Source organism: Pseudophryne corroboree, chromosome 1 (genome assembly GCF_028390025.1).
Source record: "Pseudophryne corroboree isolate aPseCor3 chromosome 1, aPseCor3.hap2, whole genome shotgun sequence".
Lineage (NCBI taxonomy): Eukaryota > Metazoa > Chordata > Amphibia > Anura > Myobatrachidae > Pseudophryne > Pseudophryne corroboree.
In genome coordinates, this window is record NC_086444.1 from 1,187,311,004 (window position 1) to 1,187,331,171 (window position 20,168).

The 20,168-nt window shown below is 42.0% G+C and overlaps 1 long non-coding RNA gene across 1 annotated transcript in view; it reads right to left on the reverse strand.

Annotated features, from left to right (window-relative positions):
* LOC135014015 (uncharacterized) overlaps window positions 1-18,329 on the reverse strand; it is a 59,287-nt gene extending 40,958 nt beyond the window's left edge. The window contains exon 1 of the long non-coding RNA XR_010212640.1: window positions 17,995-18,329. This is a non-coding gene — a long non-coding RNA (uncharacterized LOC135014015). The remainder of the gene's footprint in view (window positions 1-17,994) is intronic.
* Window positions 18,330-20,168: the final 1,839 nt, after the last annotated feature.

A 20,168-nucleotide genomic window follows, 5' to 3' on the forward strand; every position in this document is an offset into this window, starting at 1 on the left:
CATGTGTAACGAATGCCTCATTTCCGCCCGGCGTATAAAATTACTATTGCCATAAACAGCGACGAGTAGATCACATATATATAATTTCTGGGAATAGAGTTTGTGAAAACTAGTCAGTAGGGAGTGGAGAGGTGAAAGAAAATATGGACAATAGAGAGATGTTAGCGGTAACCTGTACCGCTGTGCTCGTCGCGTCACTTCCGGGGACAGTGGATGTGAGCCGACTAGTGAGAGTGATGTGCGCATGCGTGCGGTGGAACGCACCGCCACTGATATCCGGCTGTGTTAAAGTTAAGGCCATAGTGACGCACACCGCCATTGCTGGGATGCGGAAGTGAGCAGACCATTGGGAGTGACATGTACATGCGTGCGGTGGAACGCACCACCATTGATATCCGGCTGTGTTAAAGTTAAGGCCATAGTGACGCACACCGCCATTGCTGGGATGCGGAAGTGAGCAGACCATTGGGAGTGACATGTACATGCGTGCAGTGAAACACAGCACCATTGATATCCGGCTGTGTTAAAGTTAATATCATAGCAACACGCACCACCATTGCTGGGATGCAGAAGTGTTTAATTATGGTCGAAGTGACTTATATTACGTGGTTCGGATATAAGTACAACCACTAAGTGACAGACATTAAACCTTTAAAAGAAACTTAGTATTATTTGTGTTATATTTGCAATTATGAAACCCACCAAATTGTTGATGTATTAAAAGTGACAGTGCTTAATATTTAAAGTGTTGTATATTAATTGTGCATCATAAGGTAGTTTTGAGTGCAATTAGACATTTATTGATTCAATATAGAATCTTGCCCAATTTGGTTTCCTATAGGGTGGACCAATAAATTGGATCCGGTAATAATGACTCCTTCTCTTTTTGGTCCTTCAAATGTCCATTGTTTTTAAAGTGTTCGAGGTGCTTGTCTGTGGACTTTGTCCTTGCACCCCACTTAGAGCCTCATTATATTCTTCCTCACAGGTGTAGTAATAGAATTAGCTGAAAAAGAACCATATACTAGCTTATACCATCAGTATGAAATATGTGTAGGTTTATATATCAAGAGAAACAAATTGTCTAAATAGTCGTATGTGTGAAAGGGGAAAAAAGGAGGTGTAGTAAAGAGTGGAATATCAAAGGAAAGGAGCAATTTCAAATACTTCATTCAGTCCTAATGGTGATAGGGTCTTTAATTCATGTATCCAAAACATTTCTCGTTTCGATAATTTATTAAGTATATCTCCCCCTCTTATCTCCAAGTTTAACCAGTTCAATTGCTTTGAATGAAAAATCTTCAGGATTCGATTGATGCTTTTCAGTAAAATGTTTAGAAACTGTATAGTTCTCTATCTTATTTTTGATGTTTCTAAGGTGCTCTTCGATTCGTAATTTAAAAACCCTTTTCGTCTTACCAACGTATTTCAATCCACACGTGCACTCTAGTAGATAGATTACCATGGTCGAATTACAGTTTAAAAAGTCTTTGATGTTGTAATCTTTGGTGCCATCGTAGTTCGTGAATTTTTTCCTGTTTGGGTGAAGATATTTACAGATGCTGCAATTTCCACATTTATAGCATCCTTTGCAATTTATAAAGGTATTGTTTTATATATTGTATTTATGTATTTGTTAGAGGTCCTGCTGTTTGAAATTTCCTGAGTCGCCCATAGCCTTGAATTGGCTCTGCCTGCCACAATCAATCAATTAATTGGTCAATCATTCACTCAATTGATCATTTCTATATTTCTACGGTATTTCTACGGAGTGCCACACCATTGCTTTTATATATATATATATATATATATATATATATATACATATACACAGTGGTGTCCAGCACTCCCTCAAAAAAAAAGATAAACTTTTCCAGGTGCCCCTTTATTGCAGTCATCCCCACATGACTACATAAGTACTTCCGTGTCCACATATTTGTCTGTAGTGCCACACCATTGCTTATATTTATATATATAAACATATACTGTATATGCATGTGGGTATATATATATGTATATATATATATATATGTGTGTTTTTGTGAGGGGTCTGGCTGTTTGAAGTGTTTCGAGTCCCCCATAGCCTTAATTCGGCTTTAAGGCCTTACCTCAAAGAGCATAGCTAGATCTGTGCAAGATCGCTCAGCACTCATCTCTGGCAAAATCTCCCCATGTGTTCTGGCATTATGGCCCATATAATTGCAACGGCTTACCACAATCAATTAATCTTTTTAATTAGGTGCGCCCTTCTTACACATTTATAATCTACAGTGAAATAGAAATTTGATACATGAAAATAAATGCCATAGATTGTCAAACACTGCAGGAAATTTGGAGGTGATCTTTTCTAATCCAGCATCTTAAATAAACCATACTCTGGCTACAGGAAGTTGCTAGAGAATTAGTTTTCCCCCTCCTACAGATGTGTCCTCATTCACTTACTGTAGCTTTAATACACATTATGGCACGAGACTCCTGGTGCTAGTGAGCAGAGCAGTGTTTCACAGTGATTTTTCTTTAAATGTGCATCATATTCACACTATAGACTCAGGGAAACACCAATCAGTCTGCACCAAAGATTCCAGGTAGTGACTTTCCCCCACACAGGAATTAGTTTATAATATATATCATATGAATCAGCGCAGTCCGGTGAAGTGGTTTGTAACTTTACTACTTGAATGATGATTTTTTCCCCCCTCAAAAACCACTCCGAAATTGTCGGGTTTTTTATGAGTGAATTAGGTGAAGAACATTAATTTAACCTTATCCAAAATGATTTTAGTAAAAAAAAAGAAAAACAAATATATATTTTTTAAATTATTATTTTCCCAAACATTGAAACATCGATTGGGAACAGAGTGACCATCGGAACATCGGAAACATTGCAGCTTTCATTTTCAAAGTACGGACAGCCTCCAGGTATACAGGGGGGGTGGTCTGGGGGTGATTGGGAGGGTTAATTTACACTCCCCAGTGGCTGCCATTGTCTGCATCCACTGGAGGGGGAAGGGTCCTGCCGTGCTGACCTATTAGCAGTGATCTGCAGCATGGCAATCAGTAGGGGAGAGTGCAGGGAGGCAGAGAGACCTTCTGGTCCCTCTGACAGCAGCAGTGGAGGGAAGTTTCCCTTCCCTGCCACTGGTAACACTGTTTATCTGACTGGTTGCATCCTGTGTGACCAGGTCACATAAGACCCTTTTCAGGCATGGTCGCATCTGATGCGACCATACTAGGCAAATGGTAAAGAGTAAAAAGCAGGGAAAAGATGCTCAGTGCAAGCCAAGGTGCATAGAGCCTGATGCACTGAGAATGACTGTTTTGCTGCAGCAATAATGTATCAATGGGTTGGGTATGAAATACTGCTGGTCGGGATGCCAGAAGTCACATGAGCAACCACGGAATTTTGACAGTATGGATCCTGTCACCGGACAGTGGTATTTTACCCCTAACCTTAACCCTTGGAGTGTGTTGGCTAGGGCTAATCAGTGAGGGTTGGCTAAGACTAACCCTTGGGGGGTTGGTGGCTATACTGTATCTAACCTCCCCCCTAGTGCCTAACCCTAAACCCCTGCTTCCCCTTCCCAGTGCCTAACCCTTATCCTTTTCCCCTGGGCAATAACCCTAACCCTGATACTCACCTTCAGCATTCTGGTGACGGTCTCCTGAGTGGTGTCAGATGTCCTCTGGCATCCAAACTGCCGGGATGCCAAACGTGTCCTGTATAAAGACACAACTGTCGTCTTTCAGCATTCTTGTATGTTTTATTGGTTATTCCTGTGTATGACCAAGGCTTGTTCTAGACTGCTCTATGGTGTTATTTCTTGCCTCTCCACAGCTCATTTTTTACCTCCTCTTGTGACCTGACCATCCCTCTGACAGATCATTTTGACTTTGGCGTGTCTTTTCTTTTAGCAGACCCAGTTTGCTGCTGATTCTTTGCTATCCTGCTTGTAACCATCTTCAAGGGCATTGTCATGTGTGCTGGGTGCAGCAAAGTAAATTCCTCCTTGCGGGGGGCCCCTGATGAAATGCATCAGTATTTTAATCTCCATGCCCCTGTTATTGATTGATTGTCAATCCTAGTGGATCACTACACACCACATTTCAGTCCAGAATAGTGACAATGGAGGGAACTGCATATAGTGGGGTTATCCTAAAAATTTCAACAAGCATTGAGGGAAAATGAGAGGCGCAGGTCTTGGGAAAATAAAGGGGTTGGGTGTGGAGTTTTTATTTAGAGAAGTCAAGAAATGCATCTTGGTGAAATGTTGGTTATGACTTTATGTTAGTTGAAGTATTATTTATTGCACTAATAACCAATATACTGTAAGTGCAGCTATAGCAGAATATGTTACAGTGAAAACTAGCATAAAGGCTACATGAATATCTGGTAAAGGGGATCACAGTAGAAAGGATATTGCAGTAGTCAGTGTTGGGGCGTGACATGGAGCAAACATCTAAGTATCTCATATTATTTTACACATTACTAAAAGTTAGTAGATGTTTCCGCTGGTCTGGTGATGTGATATAAAATTGCTTTGCACATCAATACATAAATGACACGCCTTCTGTAGTTTTCTGACAATTGAGGTGCACTCTGTAATCCTACACAGGTACAGAGTATCACATATTGTTCTGCTTTATATCAAAGACTGCCCTACTGACACAGCTATGTGAGTTCTAGTAAAGTAACATTATTAGGGGGAAATGTACTAAGCCTTAGGGCTTATGTAAAAGCCCGCATGATGCAGGCTGTGTGGGAATTCCAATGAGTATGCCCATATTTTTAAAGCTGCAATAAATTACAAGGAAAATTAAGAGTAGTTTTGCCTTGGAACTGATTGCCACTTTAAAAATATGGTCATACTCATTGGAATTCCTGCACAGCCTCCAGCTCACAGACTACTACATGAGACCATTGGAGACAAAAAAAAGTACCATCTCCTAACTGGCATGTTAAAACTGTCTAAAAAATGGCAGTGAGGAGCGGGTTAACTGGTAATTTATCTCTCTTCAGTTTATCTCTTTCCAGGGATAAATAAATCTGCCCCTTAATCTGAATAATAAAATATTTAAAAAATGAAAATAATATGCAAAAATTAGCAAATAAATTCTTGCAAGCTGATTATACTGGTGATCTTTCTTGTAATAACAGTATTGTACTCATATCAGATTTAACATCATAAGATATAGATTATATCTAGGATTACCATACTATCCATTTAAACTGGGACACTCATAAATTACACAGGCGTTGTGGCTGGAAAAATTCAAGCCTGCATTTCACCTGGTTTAAATCAGCCATATAATTTGTGCAATTCATGAGTGTCCTGGTTTGAAGGGATAGTTTAGTAAGCCCAATTATATCCAGAATGTAACTTACCCCATACACACTGTTGCAAATGTATGTAAAGGTAGAATCCAGCCATGGGCTGTGAATATCCCACCTATAATGATATTTCCATCTTTTGAATATTTACTTTCCATTATATAATTAATCCTTGGAGAAAGATGACACCCAGGCGCTGGTTTCTGTGTCTCACATGTGCAGGGTGTGATGCTGAGGGCACACAGCCAAATCATTTGGTATAACAAAATGACATATATTATTGACTGGTAGAAATGTATTTTATAATTTGTCATCTTCTTTAAATCTCCCCACTGACAGCTAATGCATAATTATAAAAAAAAAAATGAACATGCATAAAAATCACAGTCAGCCAGAAAGAGGTTAATTTACAGGCAATTTGTCTAAAAAATGAATTTTGAGCAAATGTATTAGCACTGCACATGTGTAAATTTTGCATTTAGATTTCTATTTAAACATTTAAATGTATTTTGTAGAGATGTGTTCTAAGTCTTGTGTTTTGGTTTTGGCTCTTATTTCATCATCATGTTTTGCTTTAGAAAAAAAATAACCTCAAGTGTTTTGAGTTTTTAATTTGGGTTTTAATTCAGAACCTTGGGTTTTGGATTTCTTGAAAATGGATAAAAGCAGCAAAATACATGTAATTTTTGCAAGCCCATATCTGACATTTCTTTCACAAATCCAAATTCTGAACATCGGGAAGATCCTAATGAGACTATTTTTGGATTGGATCTCCTCAGGAGATGCAAACTGGGACTCTGTTTGGATCTGTAATATTCAGGGGGGTTCAGATTTTGAAAGTACTATATTGCACATTATATATACTGTATGGGATGTAGTTACGTGGCCAGCGGTCAAGAGAACGCAGGCCACAATACCTGCACTTACATCCCACCACCTCACTATCTCAATGCCAACCAAGAGGGACAATTCCCAATTGTGGGTGTCCATGACACCCATAGAGTGTGAATAGAGCCTGTAACGAGCCAGCAAGGGGCTTCTTTGCACTCACCCCCCCTCCACTGGCCATGTAAATGCTGGGATCCCACCATCGATATTGTGACCGCCAGTCACTGTTTGCTTCCCAAAGATTTGTCTTTTTACACTGGGGTGTCTACTTTTTCCAGAATCTCCTCTGTACAAATGAGGGACGGAGGACATTATGCTACATGTATGGGTATTAATATACTGTATGTGATACAACTAGAGATGTGCAGAGGACACTTTTGAGGTTTTGGTTTTGGATATGGATATCCATTTGTTTTTTGGATCTGGATTGCTTTTGCCAAAACCACCTTTTCAGGTTTTTGTTTTTGTTTTTGATCTAGATATTTTTTTTTTTTTTCAAAGACATAAAACCAGCTAAAATCACAGAATTTGGGGTAATTTTGATCCTACTGTATTAATAACCTCAATAACATTCATTTCTACTCATTTACAGTCTATTCTGAATACCTCACACCACACAATATTATTTTTAGGCCAAAAGGTTGCACTGAGGTAGCTGGATGACTAATATAAGTGAAACAAGTATGCAGCAGAAACATCTGGACCATCTAGTAGTGACACTGCAGTTGCAGAGAGGATGACACTTTTAAAAAACTAGGCCCCAAAGAGCACATAATGCAAAGAAAAAAAATGCAAGATGGAATTGTCCTTGGGCCTGCCCACCCTTATGTTGTATAAACAGGACATGCACACTTTAACAAACCAATCATTTTAGCGACAGGGTTTTCCACATGACTGGGGCTGAAATGACTGGTTTGTTTGGGCCCCCACAAAAAAGAAGCAATTATTCCCCCCACCAAAATATAAGTAATTAATCTCTCCTTGCACAAACTGGCTCTACAGAGGCAAGATGTCATCCTCATCCTTATCCTTTGATTCCTCACCCATTCTTTTGTAGTACACACTGGAGGAGGGGGGGGGGGGGGTGAGCAACTTAAGTAAAACAAAGCCAGTTTCCCTGCAAATTGCCTCTTTTTCCTGCCAGTATACATACGGACATACGGACTGTCTGTCATGTCTACTTGGATGCTGTCACTGATATAGTCCTTCACCATCCTATCAATGGTGACAGTATCATAAGCAGTGACAATAGACATGTCAGCAATAGTTGGCAGTTCCTTCAGTCCGGACCAGATGTCAGCACTTGCTCCTGACTGCCCTGCATCACCTGCAGAGGGTGGGCTAGGAAACTGTATTCTTTTCCTATCAGCCCCAGTTGCGGGAGAAAATGAAAGAGGAATTGTTGACAGGTCACGTTCCACTTGAGTTGCCAATTTTCTCACCAGCCGGTATTTGCACCAGAAAGAGAGATGCAATGTAGGCTTTAAACCTAGGATCAAGTATGGTAGCCAAAATGTATTTCTCTGATTTCAACAGATTGATCACCCTTGAATACTGGCAAAACCAATGAAGGGGTCCATCCACAAGTCCCACATACTTAGCGTAATTGCTCCATCTTAGCTTCTCCTTCAATTTTCTATCTGCTTCTGCAAAAGTCTGATGAGGGGAATGACCTGACTCAAGCTGGCAGTGACTGTACTGACTTCACGTGTGGCAAGTACGCAGGGTTGGAGAACCTTGTACAACATGTAAATTATTCTCCACTGTGTCAACACCAGCATAGCTGTTATGGCCTCAGTAATTCACTTTGCAACAGGGTGACAGCTGTCATATTTCATCTTCCTGGCACAGGACTGTTGGAAAGTCTATTGCTTAGTTGAAGTAGTACAAGTGGTCTTCTAACTTCCTCTCTGGTATGACGATCGACTCCCAGCAGCAACAAAGGCAGCAGTATGCGTACCACTCATGGATCATCTGGAGGGAATTCCAGATAGGAGAGGATTCATCAGTCATGCCAGTGACATGGCCTGCAGGACTATTTACATTTCTAAATGAGGAGGAAACTGACATTGACAGATTTGGTGGTGTGGCTTTCAGGAGCTTGGGTACTGCAGGTGTTACATACAATGTATTTGGTACTCCTGAAACTGAGTGGATGAGCCCCAAGTATAGGAACGTAATGCTGGAGTAAGAACAGAGTTCAGCAGCAACCCCTATAGAAACCTGACTCCGTTGTTTCACCCTTGTGGTCAGTCTACACCTGCGAGACTATGTTTGCTTGGGTCCACGGCAGCCACGTTTGAAGGGTGGATAAGTCTGCCCAACTCCGATGCCGCCCCGGTCTTAGTTGGAGACAAGGTGTAAATTGAGATGGGGCGATAACAAGGAGAACCTCTAACTAAAACCTGAAACAGAGTTAAGGGCAACTCCAGAACTCTAACAAAAGTATGTGCAGCTCAGCCGCCAAGACAAATAACAACAAAGGCAATGCTGTCCATATGTGGCAAAGCCGCTACTCACAAAACCAGTTTGAATACAGGCGGACGGACAAGAACCCCCAAAGCCACAGACACAAGCTCACAGAACTGGAGGGCAGGCAGGATTCCAACAACAAACCAGAGGACGCCAAGGCACAGGAAAACTGGATCAGGAACAGGCAATACCACAGGACTTATGGACAGGAACATGCAAAGGCAGGATGCAGCTTACAAGAAGCTCCAGACTCTGTCAGAACCGAGTACACAGGATTCCAGTATCAGACAGGGCCAGGACACAGATGCAATACTGGACCAGACACTAATCTGGAACATCCAGGTATAGCTACAAACGTCTATCACCAGCTCAGAACTGCAGAGCTAGCAAGGTAATAAGGGAATACGCCCCAATGAGGATGGATGGAAGCCAGGCACAAGATAATGACCAAAACAGCTGCAGGTGAGAGTAACACAGACAAGAGCCAGATTGCAGTACAGAGACTCACCACATAATGATCAACTATCAGACAGGTGAGGCTAAACACATAGAAACAGGCTGCAATTACACTGAGTCACCACCGGTGGCCAACAAGAATCTTCTAAACAAATACAATGGAAATCCTGGCATGCAAACAGAACTACAATACATAAAATAAATAAACAGAATGCAAACAGGAATGAACCACTGCTTGTGGTTCATAACAGTACCTCCTCCTTAAGGGTGGACTCCGGACACCCCATGAAACCCAAGGAGAACAGAAACAGAAGTATAACATAACATACATAACCAAAATGCAAAACAGGAATGACCCACTGCCATGGCTCACAACAGTACCCCCCCCCCCTTGAGAATGGGTCAACCGACCCCAAAATACAGGTTTCCCAAAACAAGGGATACACTAAAAAAAACTGACACACTGGTATAACAGAAAAACAAAAGAAAACAGAAACAAGCTGTGGCAACAGCGTGTAACAGTGCACCCCTCCCCCTTGACAGTGGCAACTGGACACAAGACAAGAAAAAAAATCTTTTTTTCTTAACAAGGCAAGAGTCAGCAATTATTTCTTATTCTTCTTTTTTTTACATGATTCTTAAGGTCTAACCAAGATAATTCCACAAAAATTGTCTGAACTGATGGTACCTACCAGCAAGGCTGAGTTAAATACAGAGATTGTTTTTTTTTACCCTGGGAGCTGAACTTTCAGAAGAAGAACTGCTAGAAGAAGACAGAAAAGCACATACCGCATTCAAAGCAATAGGCTGATATTTTTTGTGTCGAGTTTACAGTATACGGTGGACTCTCAGCAGATAAGACGGGTGACCTAGAAGAACCTGAACCAATTTCTTTGGAACCATATTTCTCAACAACTGCATCACTGAATGCCCGGGCATCCTGAAGAATGGGATCTTCAGCTTCCATCAAGCTGGACGCCCATTTCAAAGGCTCCCTTCTAAAGGAATATATCAGATGGAGGACAAGGTTCTCTGAAGTGATGCCCAAAAATGGTCTAAACAGCATAATTGTGTAGTAGTGTTTGTAAAGCACAAGAAATTGGACTAAGTCCCCATCAAAGACTATAGATGTTGAGATATCAAAAGAGTCAGGATCTGCTTCCTTCCCATCTGACTGACTGGAGTGCAATGCCAGGACCAGGTCACTACTGACTTTACTCGAGGATGTGACTTTCTGAACCCCACCAGGGGCAGTGGCCTTTGGAAACCCCTCTGGGGCAGTGGCCTTTGAAACCCCCTCTGGGGCAGTGGCCTTCGGAACCCCTGCTGGGGCAGTGGCCTTTGGAACCCCGCTGGAGCAGTGGCCTTTGGGAATTCCGCTGGGGCAGTGGCCTTTGGGAACCCCGCTGCGGCAGTGGCCTTCTGGAACCCAGCTGGGGCAGTTGCCTTTGGGAACCCCACTGTGGCAGTGGCCTTTTGTAACCCCGCTGGGGTCAGCACTTCGGGCTCCCTCTCTGGGACCGGACTGTTGGACTCCCTCTCTGGGACCGGACCATCGTATCCCCTCTCCGGGAGCGGACCATCGGTCCCCCTCACTGGGACTGGACCATCAGACTCCCTCTCTGGGACCAGACTCCCTCTCTATGACCTTTAGAACCTCCACTACAGCTTTGCCTCTTGAGTCCTTTCCTGGGAAGGCGACCTCTAGACCCTTCTCTGGGGCTGTGCCTCTCAAGACCCCACCTGGGGACATAGCTTCAAAGATCCCTTCTGGGGTTATACTTCTCCAGTTTTCTTTTGGAGCTATGGCTCTAGATACCCTTTCTGGGGTTGCACCTTTAAAGTCCCTACCTGGGGTAAAAGCTTCTAAGACCCCCTCTGGGATTGACACCTGAGCTATTATATTCGATGTCCCTCTTTGACCCTGAGTATTATGCACTGTTCCTAGGCCCTGAGTATCGGGCACCACTCCAGGACCCTGAGCATTGGGTACTGCTCCGGGACCCTGGGCATCGGGCACCACTCCAGGACCCTGGGTATCGGGCACCGCTTCAGGACCCTGAGATTCCACTACTGGAGTTTGCAACTCAGATTCAACAGGAAAGTTAAGAGAGGAGAGAAACATTCTCCTTTGGTTCCAGAATCTATAATAGGACTACCTATCCCAAGGACTCCAATTATAAGACTGAGTGCTTTTTAGTGTGGGTTTTGCGACAAGTACCTCTGCAACAGTAGAGACAGGAGTAGGTCTTGAATCCTGACTCAAATGGCCATAGCGCAGGACTTGTCACCACACTTTGGCTTGCACAACTCACACATCTGCAGATATTGGCCTAAACCCCACAATATAGGCATAAATGTAAGTTTCTGCAACACAGATGCTCCTCTTCTGAGAGCCTGGGTCGCAGAAAACTTTTAAACCTTTTCTCTCCAACCAAACCTGAGGATTCTCTTGTCACCATATTGTGAGCAAGAGTCTCTTTGGAGATAGATGAACTCTGAACAACTTCTGGCAGGATGCTTTAAGGATTGCTGCAAAACCTCCAGCCATTCAGGTCTGAATGCACCAAAAGCACAGTTCAGGGCTGAGAGAGATGCCTGCAGTGCTTGCAGAGTGGGCACAGGAGGATTTCAGACTATACAGACAAGACTGGGCTGGATTCTGAACTAGACAAGAGAAGATAAGACTAGGCTGGATTCTGAACTAGACAAGAAAAGACTGGGCTGAATTATGAACTAGACAAGAAAAGACAAGACTGGATTCTGAACAATGGACTGGATTCTAAACACTGGACTGGATACTGAACTCTGGACTGGATACTGAACACTGGACTGGATACTGAACACTGGACTGGATACTAAACACTGAACTGGACCAAAATAGAAAAAAAATACTATTTAGCTTTGTTTCTTTTTTGTTGTATGGCAGGTGATAATGTTACGTTCACTGTACTTGGTACTCCTGAAACTGGCCAGTCTACACCTGCGATACTATGTTTGCTTAGGCCCATGGCAGCTGCGTTTGAAGGGCGGATTAAGTCTGCCCAACTCCAATGCCCCCTTAGTTGGAGACAAGGCGTAAACTGAGATGGGAGATAACAAGGGGAACCTCTAACTAAAACCTGAAACAGAGTTAGGGGCAACTCAAGAACTCTAACAAAAGTATGTGCGGCTCAGCCGCCAATACAAAGAACAACAAAGGCAATGCTGTCCATACGCCGACACAAAACTGTGGTGTACCGGCGATGACAGCATACGCAGAGCCCTCTGCATAAAATCCAAAGCAAATATAACAAGAAGATACAGCCAAGGCCGTAAGATGCGGAAAAGCTGCTACTCACGAAACCGGTGTGAATACAGGCGGACGGACAAGAACCCCCAAAGCCGCAGACACAGGATCACTGGAGGGCAGGCAGGATTCCGACAACAGACCAAAGGACACCAAGACACAGGATAACTGGATCAGGAACAGGCAATACCACAGGACTTATGGACAGGAACACGTCAAGGCAGGAAGCAGCTCACAAGAAGCTCCAGACTCTGTCTGAACCGAGTACACAGGATTCCAGTATCAGATAAGTCCAGGACACAGATGCAATTCTGAACCAGACACTAATCAGGAACATCCAGGTATAGCTTCAAACGTCTATCACCAGCTCAGAACTGCAGAGCTAGCAAGGTAATGAGGGAACACACCCCAATGAGGATGGCTGGAAGATAGGCACAAGATAATGACCAAAACAGCTGCAGGTTAGAGTAACACAGATAAGAGCCAGATTGCAGTACAGAGACTCACCACATAATGATCAACTATCAGACAGGTGAGGCTAAACACATAGAAACAGGCTGCAATTACACCGACTCACCACCGGTGGCCAACAAGAGTCTTCTAAACAAATACAATGGAAATCCTGGCATGCAAACAGAACTACAATACATGAAATAAATAAACAGAATGCAAACAGGAATGAACCACTGCTTGTGGTTCATAACAGTACCTCCTCCTTAAGGGTGGACTCCGGACACCCCATGAAACCAAAGGAGAACAGAAATAGAAATATAACATAAAATACATAACCAAAATGCAAAACAGGAATGAGCCACTGCCGGGGCTCATAACAACAGGAAGAAGGGATTTAGCTGTCTGTGGACTGATTATGCTATTACCCAAAGTTTCTGAACTTGACAATGACTTCTGATAAATATGCTGCATGTAGCATATAAGGGAGAATGTTCCTCAGTTGTTAAAGTCCCTACCCCTAATTATTATGGATTGACAAAGGCAACACACGTCTTGACAACTGTTGGCCGGATTTGTGGAGAAATAATTTCACACCAGAGAGGATTTTTTTTTTTTGGCATTTTGGCATTTTGCCCAGGCATGACAATGGGCTTTATCATCCCATGGACAACAACTGTCTCCACTGGTGCCTTAGTCAAACAAACTGCATCACCATCAGAATCCTTATTGTCAACTTCCTTCTCAGCGCCAGCTACACCAATATCCTCCTCATCCTGGTGTACATCTACAGTGACATCCTCAATCTCAATATCAGCAATTGGACTGGCAGTGCACCTCCCAGCACCTGAAGGGGGCATGCAAATGGTGGTAGTAGTCTCCTCTATCCATATAGTCTTATAAAGGTCAGGTCTAGACATTGCAACCAAGGACACACTTGGACTCTCTTTGGGGATTTGTGATATCTCCTGTGCTTTCGTAAGCTTAATTTTTTAAATTTTTCAAGAGGGAGGTGGGCTTCCATCCTCATGAGAAGCTGAGCCATCAGTGATGAACATAGGCCAAGGCCTTAGCCTTTCCTTGCCACTTCGTGTTGAGAATGGCATATTGCCAATTTTACGTTTTGCATAAGATATTTTTTTGTTTCTGATTATTAATTTTTGCTTCTTGGATTTGACATGCCCTCTATGACACTGGGAATCGGTCTTCCTTAGCAGACGACGTTGATGGAATTGCATTGTCAATGTCATGACTTTTGGCAGCAGCATCTTCAGCACTAGTACTAGGAACTTGAAGTGGTTCCTGATATTCCAATATTTTTTCCTCCATATTTGTGTTCTCCATTTCACAGGACAGCACCCCTTTATTATTATAGCAGCCAGAACAGTGCCTCTTAATTTTCACAGCACCCCTGTATCTCTACAGCATACAAGACCAGTGTACTTCTATTTTAAAAACAGCACCCCAGTATTTTTACAGCATGCAGGTCCAGTGTAATTTTATTTTAACTACAGCACCCCTGGATTTTTACAGCATACAGGACCAGTGTTCTTTAATTTTACCAACAGCACCCCTGCATTTTTTCAGCATACAGGAGCAGTGTACTTTTATTTTAACAATAGCACACCAGAATTTTTACAGCATACAGGGCCAGCACCCCTGTATTTTCAATGCATACAGGAAGACAATGTTCCTGCCCCCTTTACAACACAGTGACAGCCAGGACAGCAATACCCATGTACAGCTGCAGCACCCAGCTGCACCCATGTACAGCTGCACATGAAACACCAGTGACAGCCAGAACAGCACCCCTAACATCACAGGGACACCACAGTGACAGGAACAGCACCCCTACAGAGCACAAACTGACCCCACCCAATGCCACCTCCCATAGAGAGAGACACAGGTCTGTCTCCTTCACTCTCCAAGTCTGGAGTGAAAATGGTGGTGACACGCAGCTGTTTATATGGAATCCAAATCCCACAAGAATCCGACAGCAGGATGATGATGATGATGATGATGATGTTTTGTGCCTCGATCTGGTTTCTGACTCGGATCCAGGCTCAAAGAGTGGTATTCAGGGGGTGGGGGGTTTGGTACTCTGAGAACTGAACCCGCTCATCTCTAGATACAACAGTATGATACTATTTTCAATATGTACTTTATACAACAGTATGATACTATTTTCAATATGTACTTTCCATGAAAAAGAAAGGGGGGGTTAATGAATCAGATTCTGGACAATAGAAAAACATCTGTGCAGCTCCCACTTACATATGTAGGTAGGTATTGCCATAGGGGGTCATTCGAACCTAATCACAAGCTATATTTTTTGCAGCGCTGCGATCAGGTCAGAACTGTGAATGTGTATGCTCCCCAATGTGCAGGAGAATCGCCCCCTGGCAAAGCGGTTGCACAGTCAATTGCAAGAAGATTGACAGAAAGAGGCCGTTTGTGGGTGTCAAATGACCATTTCTAGGGAGTATCCGGAAAAACGCAGGTGTGCCCAGCCATTTGGAGGAAGGATTCCTGATGTCAACTCTTGGCCGGATCATCTTAGCGGCTGAGTAAGTCCTGAGCTGTGAAGAGACTGCGCAAACTTTTGTTTGTGCAGCTCTATGCACAAACGTTCGCACTACTGCACATCAACTACCCCCTCCCCGTGGAGGCGGCAACTACCTGATCGCAGCACTGCAAAAAAACACCTGCGTGCGATCAGGTCTGAATCACCCCCATAGTGTAGTGCAATAATATAGTCCTGACTTTGTTTGCATGGGTTACATAGATATATGATGATGTTTCTTTAACACACACAAATATCCGTATAAATGTGTACATATAAGAGATCATTCAAGTAAATATATTAATTAACCTTGTGAAAACATACACACACAAACATACATTGCAGTAAATACTGTTAAAAAGGCATATATCATACTTGCCTACCTGACCCTCTCCATGAGGGAGAAAATGCTTTGTTTCAGGACATTCCTGGTAATGTATGATTGCCATCACCTGTGGTGAAACACCTTTCTTATCAATTAACTAGCTCACCACAGGTGATTTCAATCATACATTACCAGGAAAGTTCAGGAACAGAGCATTTTCTCCCTCATGGAGAGGGTCAGGTAGGCAAGTATGGCATATATCCATACATATAAAGTACAAAATATAAGTAATAAAAGGATAATAAAAATCAGGATGTATGACTAAAAAGTTAGGATAAAACTGACAAGTGTTCGCACATATATTGGGCAGCTGATGTGAGCCTCCCGGCTCATTGTAGTGGATCCAGATACAACATCTGCTTTCTCCACTCTCTAGGTGATGCAGGGGTTAATAGCTGTGCTGCAGATGGTACAAATTGCCACCTGGCCAGTAGGAATATACGTAAAACATGGATTGTAATTTAGGGGTTTGGGATACACTGCTTAATAGTGCTAATATTGTAAATACACCTTACTTGCCTACCTGACCCTCTCCATGAGGGAGAAAATGCTCTGTTCCTGGACTTTCCTGGTAATGTATGATTGCCATCACCTGTGGTGAGCTGGTTAATTGATAAGAAAGGTGTTTCACCACAGGTAATGGCAATCGTACATTACCAGAAAAGTCCAGGAACAGAGCATTTTCTCCCTCATGGAGGGGGTCAGGTAGGCAAGTATGAAATACACTGTAAGTAAATATTATAGCTTAGCAATATCCTGTTTTATTTACTGATTTTTACCATTTAATGGAAAGTAATATTACTTGTTTCAAAGATAAAAACATTAAATAAATAATTAGGACAAAAAAGCTGTAACCATAGTAACTAATCAGACATTGTCCTGTATTAGTTTGGCATGTGCTGCATTGACGGCTACAGTAAGTTTCTGCAATAATTATTATTCCTTATTCACACAGCACTAAAATAATACCCTGCAATGTAATACATACCTCCAAACATGACCCTCTCCAGTAGGGACAGAATGCTCTGCTCCTGGACTTTTCTCCTAATGTATGATTGCCATCACCTGTACTGAAACGCCTTTCCTATCCATTAACTAGTTCAACACAGGTGACAGCAACCTTAAATTAAGAGAAATGTCCAAAAGCAGAGCATTGTGTCCCTCCTGGAGAGGGTCATTTTGGGAGGTATGGTAATATCAGATGTAAGCTTTATTCATAACAGGTCCCGAACCAGTGAAGCTTACAATCTAAATCCTCTACCAGAGGCACATAAACAGCGAGGCAATCTGTTCTGAGTATAAGTAACCTAACACTACGCTTCTTTAATAAAAAATGGGTTACCACCTCATCCCTTTAATTAAGGACACATATTAATTACACAGGTTCTGTGGCAGATTAAAACCAGGTGAAGTGGAGCTTTGAAGTCAGCCAGCCACAGAACCTGTGTAATTACTATGTGTCCAGAATTAAAGGGATGAGGTGGTAATCCTATAAAAATGCACATGGACAATAGAAGGGGGAACACATATAAACTTTAATTATTGCATAAAATGATTGTACAATGATTACATTTCAGCCCAGCGACCCAGGACTAACAACCGGCAACACTAATCACCATTCTACTAATTACGCTGTTAAGATTTATACAAACTGCAGAAAACAAAGTAATATCAGATTACTGGTAACCCTTTAAATGGCAGCATAACTTTTCAGCTTGCATTAATAATTACAAATTAATATTGATGTTAAATATTGTAAGTCTAATGTTGTATTCTTAGAAAAAAAAAATATTATTATGTATTGAAAGAAATAATACAGTAAAACATTGTCCATGTACCAGCAGATGGTTAGAAAGGAATTCATCACAATAACAGTATTTTGGGACTAATCCAGCTTTGTTCTTAGAATTCTTAGAAATAATGTAATTTAGGATTTTGTTTCTGTCTTCTGCTAAATAATAACAATCTGCAGATATTTAGAACTTTTCTAACAAAAATGTGTCAGGTACAAATGTGAGACAAAGATATTCTGCATGATATAAAATTACAGAGAGACGTAAGAAGTTACTGAGCAATGCACAGAAATTATTAGGAATTTTCTGTTTGTTTGAAATGTCCCTGTAATGTACATTTTTATATTTTGCAGCATTTATTGTACTTACATCATGACGATTGCACTGGAGAAAATTTTCCATCCATTCATGCAAGAAAATACTCTTGTACATCGGGTGAATAGTCCTTTAATAATGTTATTTTCTTCCTGAGAATACTTAGATGTAAAAATGTAACTGGTAACTACAAGGTGATGTCCGGGAGTAGAGTTCTGTGTCTCGGATCTGCAGAGTGTCACATATAGGACCAGCAACAAAAACAAAATAAATAAAAGATTTAGACCCATTATTACCGATAATCAGATGCATATGAGTTTCTCCTCTCTCTCCAATCCCAGCACTGACAGCTGCACAATTGTAGTATGGAATATGCAGGACAAAGGGAGACGTGGCGATAGAGGGAGCTTTATAGTCATTGCATATTACTCTTTTGTCATGGACTAATAAAAATACAATAGTGTAAATAGAACAATGTTGCTTTTAAAAAGAATAACACAAATTTATATGAAAAAGTAAATTACAACACCAGGGGCCACTATACATAGAAGCTGGTTTTTCATAGTACAATATAATCAGGTGTGCTCATAAAGGATCTAAAGTAGAATTAAACTAAGTTCAAAAGAAAAACAAATAAAACTTTATACTTCTTTACTTTATACTTATTTACAATGATTTTGGCCATGTACATCCTGTCTTTAAAAACAAGCATATGAGTGGTCACCCTAATGACTGCCACCCTAAATTAATAAATCCTGTACAAAAGGGCAATCCTACAAGTGGTCCCATAAGACTCTATGGGGAGAACTGCATTTGGGACACCATCTACCTAAACTTTCATCCTAACCAGACAGATAATTGATGCTATATACCCTAAACACCAAATAATCAGTAGTGAATTTTACATTGGGCACATACTGTACCTATGGGCGACACTTGTTTGGGAACGGCACTTGGATGCCTGCAGTGTTATCAGAATGTTTTTCAGTTGGGGGGGCAATATAAAATCTCAGTTTGGAGCCTCTAACTTCTGGCTTTCTTAGATCGGTCACATGTGCCTGTATGGAACTCTATGGAGAAGCTGGGAGTGAGTGGTCCCTTGTACACATTATTCCTGGTAGATCCCATTTTACACAGTATGCCAGGTGGAGCTACTCATACATATTATGCCTGGTAGAGCTCCTTATACACATTATGCGAGGTAGAGCCACTTATAAACATAATGCCAGGTAGAGCCCCTTATACACATTATGCAAGGTAGAGCCACTTCTACACATTATGCCTGGCAGAGCCCATTTATATATATTATGTATGGTGAAGTGCCACCACACTTCATTCCTCTCCTTCTAATTCCCTTGCCCTTCTCCCCTACCCCTTCCCCATGGCCAGCAGCTATGCTGTTTCTTACCTCTGTTGTTAGTTCACTGGCAGCATGTCTCTGCAGAGCTCAGATGGTGAAGGAGATGAGGAGAGGGCGGAGCACATGGGGAAGGAAGCTTTAGCGCTACCTGCACTGTATTAGTGCTACAATTACTTAACACATCACCAGCCGTGCAGCTGGTGGTCGTGGTAGGCAATCTTGGGTCCTGGGTGGATGTCATATCTTTCATGTGTGGGGGGAGCGAGCTGCCCTCTTGCCCCACCCCCAATCTGATGCCCTTGGATGCCTGTATTGTTACCATCAGCCTGAAATTTCCAATAACTGCAAATTATTTCCACTCAATGAAATGTCCTAGTTATGGCTTAATTATTCTATTATATTGTGATTTAAACTAATCAATTACAAAAGTAAAACTGTACATACCACTGAACCTATCTAAAAGGAGTGATATTCATAGTGGAACTTAAAATCTTAGTACCGATCTGGGCATGAACAGCCATAGGCAGTTTTAGGATGGGGGGTGCACCAAGGCACGTGATCATCCCTTAAATTTAGGAGAATTTTTGTTTTATTTTATTTAAGCAACACATTTTCCAAAAGGATGAAGCTGCTGGCTGTCAGCCTTTCAGCACTCCCCTGTGCCAGGGAAGAAAGAACTCATGGCAGTGCAGACAGTGCATAACACATGGGCCTTCTGCAATTATGGGGCCAGCGGAGAGCAGCTATACAATGAGTCAACCTGACTCATCATTAATATGCAAAAACAACAGCTACTCCATGGGCTGTAATGAAGAAGATGTGGTCCAGCTGGATGAGGAGAAAGAAGCATAAGGGCAGAAAGGCCTCC